At 36.1% G+C, this 7,152-nt stretch overlaps 1 pseudogene across 1 annotated transcript; it reads right to left on the reverse strand.

Moving 5' to 3' along the window:
* Nucleotides 1-547: 547 nt before the first annotated feature.
* LOC308512167 (mitotic spindle assembly checkpoint protein MAD2A-like) lies at nucleotides 548-1,056 on the reverse strand (annotated as a pseudogene). The gene has a single exon. The product of its transcript is annotated as a mitotic spindle assembly checkpoint protein MAD2A-like (transcript).
* Between the last annotated feature and the right edge of the window lie 6,096 nt (nucleotides 1,057-7,152).

Below are 7,152 nucleotides of genomic sequence, written 5' to 3' on the forward strand. Positions count from 1 at the left end.
TTATTATTGTGTAGTATCTGTTATGTTAGGACCGAAACAAAGATTCTGAATATTCATAGTTATTTTACTGTGTTTCATATTTACCTATATTCCAAGTCAAGCTACTTGAGCAAAAGTTCTGATTCAGGAAGGCATTTAGCTCTATAGCAAACAATTTCTCCACCCTCAGTTACCATCTTCAAAAGAATTGGCATCGCAATGCCGATGTGACTGTCTGGTTCCCTTTTGAACCATGTGCAAAAAAATATGATAAACCCTATGAAAAGTCAAACAGGAATCAAAAGATGGAACAATTATGCACAACTCAGTAAAATAGAGTGTTACGTTTTCCCCATCTAAAAATTAATCAGTGAAATAAAACATGAACTATAGCTGACTTGGTTTCAGGAAGCACACATTCATGAATTCCATTATTGTTCTTGTCCCAACCCCAGACATGGACAATATTTTGTTGGGCGCCTTACTGTTTACTTTGTGGATTGTAATAGTGAAGGAACACGGACAAGCTTGCTCAGAATTGGTAATGAACTACGGTACCGGACGCTTCTCACTTTTCAGGTACAACCAAATCTTTGTCTGATAGATCAGCAGATCAAATGAACAGGAAAGTTTTAGCTGTGGCAGGAATGTCGCTGTAGCTTTGTTCTGTCTGATTGCCCAGCGGACTTCATCTTGGCTAGCTTTCTGAGATTTTTCTGAAGAAAAGACTGTCATCTTTGGCAGCCTTGTCATGCTCAATATCAGACTGCCATCTTTCAAGGCCCTCAGCATGTTCAGTATTCGAGATGACTACAACCAGTTTCTGAACTGAGCACTTGAATAAGCAATCTTTTAGTTGTTCCACCACATTACGTGGATATTTTAAGAGCTCACAATCAGTAGTTACAAGAAAGGTGAGTCCATATTTCTGCACCTGAGCAAAAGTTTCAGATGGATAAATGTCACACTGATATAAAGTAAGAAGAACTCAGGCACGATTTTGGCACTCCCAAGCAGGGTGATGCCCTGCTCCCTGGAGAGCTGCCTCGCCAGGCCCACGCCCACAGCTGCAACCATGTCCACTGCACACAGCAGCTGCACATGCCACCACAGGGCTAAACTCAGTTGTTTTTAAATGGCTGACGAAGCAAGTGTGTAATATGTCAGCATGGAAGTGATATAACCTCTTAAATTATTATTAAAAGACTGTATACTGTTTAAATCTTGGTTAATTGTGGCAAAGACATGTAACTACATTTTACTTAAGGCTCTCTTTAAAGACTGGTAAAGTTCCAGGCTTTATTCCTAACTCTATAGCTGTCATTCTCAAGATGCTCAATTTTTTTACATATCTGGTTTCATCCTGCATGCCACTACTCATAGAAATGAGCTTACCCAGCGTATACGCCTGTATGCATTTGTACATGACTCTTTCCTAAACTTCACTCTTGCATTTTGCAAAGTGACCTTCCTTCCCTGATATTTTGAAGTTTGATTCTAAAATAAAGTTAAAATTTACTTGAAATAACCCTGGCAACATGGCTCAATGGTTGAGCATCAACCTATGAACCAGGAGGTCATGGCTCAATTCCTGTGTGCAGGAGGCAGCTGATCAATGATTCTCTCTCATCATTGATCTCTCTCTCCCACACAATAAATTACTTACCTTACTGCACTTCTTAAGTACCAATACACACACACACACACACACACACACACACACACACACACTGAGTGGCCAGATTATTCTGACCACCTGATGTTTGAAGGCAAATTAGCTATAATTTCGCGCAAAGTTGCTAGAGGGCCAAATAATTATAAATGTCTGAATAGCACAACATAGCTAAGTATTGTTGCTGATCAAGTTCATCCTATCATGTTGATGGCATATTTCAATGGCGATGGCTTCTTCCAACAAGACAATGCGCCATGCCACGGTGCTTGTATTGTGCAGGAGTGGTTTCAAGAACATGAGGGAGACTTTACCTTGCTTAGGTGGCCCCCACAATCACCAGATCTCAATCCAATTGAGCATTTGTGGGACGAAGTTAAAAGAGCCATCAGGCAGCTGGTTCCACAGCCATCAAATCTCACGGAACTGGACAGTGCTATTCATCAGGCATGGTGTCAGATTCCTCGCATTACCTTTCAACATGTCATGGAGTCAATGCCAGGAAGAATTACCGCAGTACTGAAGGCAAAAGGTGGCCCAACGAAGTACTGATGGGGTGGCCATAATAATCTGCCCACTCAGTGAGTGTGTGTGTGTGTGTGTGTGTGTGTATAAATAATCTCCTTCCTCCAACTTACTGTTAGCCAGATGTAAACTTGATATAAATTGCAATTATTTGGCTCACAGTTATATCCTCAGTCAAACCTATATCCCAACTGATACATGATAATTTATATTTTTATAATAATCCTCTATTAAATATTAAAATACATATTAAGGAAACTCATAGTCAATGTACTACAGAAATACAAATATGGACTTTTTAAGCTTCTGGAACCAACTATCAGTTTACAGGAAATACCGGGCATAGAACTTGGTAAAATAATTCTATGCTATATTCAGCAAAATCCACAATTTTGAAACTCTGAAAGGTAAATCACCCAGTTTAGTGAACAAATAATTAGTAAAAATAAAATGTGGAGCAATGTATTTTAGACATTGAAAGATATATCAACCACATGTAATAAGTGGATCTTGTTTGACTCTTGATTTCAGCAAGACATCTATGAATTCTGTATGAGATAATTGGGGACATTTAAATAATTACTAGACATATAAGGATTCATTGTTTACTTTCACTTAGGTATCATAACAGTATTATAGCTATGTTTTTAAAAAGCCAATATATTTTAGAGATATTATAAAATATTAAAATAACTATATGATGTGTGGAATGCTTCAAATTAAAACAGAGGGGGCATGAGGGGTGGTTTATTGGAGATATAGATGAAACAATATTTGTCATGAGATGAGAATTATTGAAACTGAATGATGCGACATAGGCATACTTATGCATATTAAATTTTGTACTTATTTATATTAATTTTTTAAATGACATAAAATATATGCTTTGAAATAAGATTCAAGTATTTTAATCTCAGGTCAACATCTCAGAAGCTGTGTGCCTTTGGACAAGTTTATTACCTCTCTATTTTTTATTATACATCAATAAAATAAGAATAACAGTACTCATGCCACATAATAGTTATTAAGTTTAAAGTAGCTCCTGTTTGTAGGGCACATCGCATATTATGAAGCAATAAATGTTAACTACAGTTTATATTTACACAATGTCATTCATAGGCATTGGTGAGTTAGCTTAGGAAGCTAAAAAGGCATTTATTATATTTTTTGCATGGAAAAGTGGGTTATGAACTCAAGCACAAATTAAGTTGGAAGAGATAGCTTATTTACCACTTGGGAATTGCTAGAATCATAGTAATTGAAAATGAGTAGTTTAGATTTTCCCATGTAAATTGAAACCCTGATGTATTGAGGCTTCTATGATTATCCAAAGGCAAAAATAAATAAGTCCCTTAGCAGGAGAATGATTTTAAACTTAAATGATGATAATTTAAATAAAGCTCACATTGATGTGAATGTTTTAAAAAGAGAATGATACAAATAAATTTGTGTTCCATATACATCTAGGGTACTTATAAATTTTAATATACCTAATATTCTCTCTCTCTCTCTCTCTCTCTCTCTCTCTCTCTCTCTCTCTCTCCCACCGATATACAGAATCAACAGGGTCTATGAATAATCCACAATGGAAGGATTGATGCTGTGATAGGCTATTGACAAAATATGCATTGATATAAGTTTGTATATGAGCACCAAGAAAAAATAGATTAGATATAGAGCCTATAGACTAGATATCATTGAGAAGGTAACATCCGGGTTGAGCTTTGAGAGATGAATATTCATAGAATATAGGGAAGAATGGTCCAGGCAGATATGGAAACACAAGCAAAGACATCAATCCTTAAACTACATGATTTGTTCCTAACATGGCAAGTGGATTGTTGCTCCCAGTGCTGGGGAAGCATGAGGAAAAATTAGAGAAGGTAAAAGGAGTTATAAGTCCTCAACAGATTATAAAGGTCTTTGTGTGTCTTATGAGATATAATGACTTTAGAGGGAATCTTTGAAGGATTTTAAGCATAAGAATATCATAAACATATGCATACCTCCCCACTCTTATGCTTAGTGGCTCACATCCTAGGTGTTATGATATTTGTGACATTACACTGCAATTGTATATTCACATTTAATGATTGAATAAGTTTGTTTTTTATGTGTAAAATAGCAATTAAAAATGTTTCTTTTTCCTCTCATTAAATAAGCACCTTTTGATGGCCATCTATACAAATAGTTATATAAATGCAAGATTTCCAATAAACTCTTATTTATAACTGTGATAGATACTTTTCACCCTTATGTAATTTCTCAGCAGAATTTACTCCTGAAAATATCTGTAAACCACATCTTCTCTTGACTTCCTTATGATCACCTAATCCTTTTCTCCCACTGAACTTGTCATGCGTTCTCAGGCTGCTTCTTTGTCATCTTCTTTATCTGCTACCACCTTTAAATGATGGTGTGATTTCCTGTAGGAAACAATATCTGATGCTCTTCTGTTCCCTGTCTAGTGTTGCTGTGTGAGCTTCCTAATCACAGTCTATGCATTTTATAAGCACCCAAACATATGCCAGTGACTCTACATCCTTATCTTCTATCAAAACTATATTCCAATGCTCACAATCATCAAAATTTTCAAGTATAGTTCCCCTAAATTAATTGCTACGTTTTCCCTAAAATTTGCGATTTCATCTCGACTTCTCCATTTTGATAAACAATACCCCTGTTTGTATAGTCACTCAGGCAAGAGGGTGAGAAGTGCACATCCTTGACTTCTGGCCTCCAATACTTCTCACGTCTAATGCCTACTGGATCACAATTTTACATATACCTCATATTGATCTCTTTTCTATATTTACCCAGTCTCCATTCCAGGACCATATATTTTCCTATCTGGATATAATAGCTTTTCAACTGGGCACTCTGAATTCATTCTTATCCTTTTCCAGCATGCTCACTGAGGCTGTGTTGTTTTTTTAACTGCAATTTTTTAACTGTCAATTGCCTCTCTTACAACCCTTTCTTCACTTTCAGAATAAAACAATATTTCCAATCAGGATCTTGTATAATAAAATTCCTGAATGTCCTTCAATACAATTGAGTTAAGTAGGAGACATTTGTCCGTCTGTAATGTACCCACCCTTTCTATATTCTTGTGCCTTTGTTCACACTATTCTATTTCCTAGAATATTATTTCCGTTCTCCTCTTTGAAAACTCCTACCTTTATGTGCCCTTCCTGGAGCATGTGCTCACTTCTCTCCAATGATGTAGGTTACCTCTACGTTTTCCTTCTCCATCCTCCTATAAATGCTACCATAATACCATGACTCATTATAATTATTGACTTCCTTCTGCTTTCTCACACAAGACTAGAGGTAAAAATCTTCTTTATTCATTTTTAAATACTATTCATCTTAAAAAGTGCTTGATTTAAAATTAATCTATATCATATGTGTGGAACTAAAATCATAACAATATGGTTAGAAAAGGAGATATTTCTATTGTTAATATTATTCAACCATGGTTCAGAATTCTTGTATGGTGTTTATAACATCATATAATATGTTGTAGTATTTAGATTCAAATTCTTGTATTCTATATCTTAGCCTGGTAAATCTGCCATTATCATCATGCTTTTTCTTTGAAAATTTGTGGAATGGTTCCTCTCTCTCTCTCTCTCTCTCTCTCTCTCTCTCTCTCTCTATGCATCATTATTTACACTAGTGGTTGCCTTCTTGAATTGATTTTATTCTTAGTTGAAATAACAAGGCAAAGGTGTCTAAAAATCTAATGCTTTCCTTTAGATTGCAGAGTTTAGTCACTTGTATATACTCTAAAACTACAAATGAGTTTGGATATTAAACAACACTGCTTTTGAAAATTGAAGGATAATGTTTTATTCAAAACGTGAAGTCAATCTTAGCCATCAAATTTGAAATATTCTGTTAAATATATCTTCTCATTTTATATATAAAAAAAATGAATCTCATTCAGGCCTCCTACTAAGCTAGAAGATTGGTGAGATCGGTGCTCAGCAAAACAGTAAATCAGTCTGAAAATCAAGTATAGAAAAAAAACACCTTCAGATCTGATGACTGCCATATTGAACTGCCATATTAGAAACAATAGATTCCAGCACATACTAAGATTTTGAGTCCATTATACTATCTAAAGAACCACAAAACCATGCCTAAACAGCACTTAATTTTTCCCTGAAAAGCAATCATAGGGGCCATGAGCTTGCTCCAGCCAGAAGTTCCCTGTTAGTGTAATGCAATGCCATTGGAGAGTTTGCTTCCCAAGGCTTATTTCTAGAGGAGCCAAACAGAATAAGGGCAGAGCCAGGAGTCATGAAGAATCATGAACAGAGTGGCCAGAGAATAGTAGCTGCCGTTCTTTATCAACATTAGTAGACTTTCATGTTCCAGGCCCAGCAGGACTCCAGAATTGCTATGGATCCGTATACTCTTGGGTGTTTCTCATTTTTCCTCTTTTTTAAGCCACAGTTTGAAGTCATTATCTCTTGGTTGCATGGTTGGGTGGTGGGTGGAGGGATAAAGATAATTTGTCTTTTCAGTCTATATAATGCTAAACCACAAGGAGCAATATGCAATCGATCCCCATAATGCCATAGATTTTGAACTGACTGCAAGGACTTGATGGGATCTTACTTTTTTTTTTCTGTGCCAACGACTATCCGTTGATATCTTACAGACTCCTATGCCTTCTTTTCCTTGTCTCTGTGCCATGGATGCACACTTGGAAATTATACTGCTGAGCCTTCCTTTCTAGTGAGATCTGATTTAGATCATATGAATAATAAGAGACACTTCTGTAAGAGAGAAATATGTGTGAGGAAATAGAAGATGTGACTTTTGAGAAGTTTTTGAGTTAGTATATACAGATTACTGGTGCTATGAAAGAGGTTTCTCCAAATCTAGAAACTTTCTGCTTTTGCCAACATGAGCAGCCATTTTCCCTGGCATTTGCTCTCCCAGCTCTTCAAGTGCATTTTCCC

This window comes from Myotis nattereri (genome assembly GCF_964212035.1).
Source record: "Myotis nattereri genome assembly, chromosome: 1".
Taxonomy (NCBI): Eukaryota; Metazoa; Chordata; class Mammalia; order Chiroptera; family Vespertilionidae; genus Myotis; species Myotis nattereri.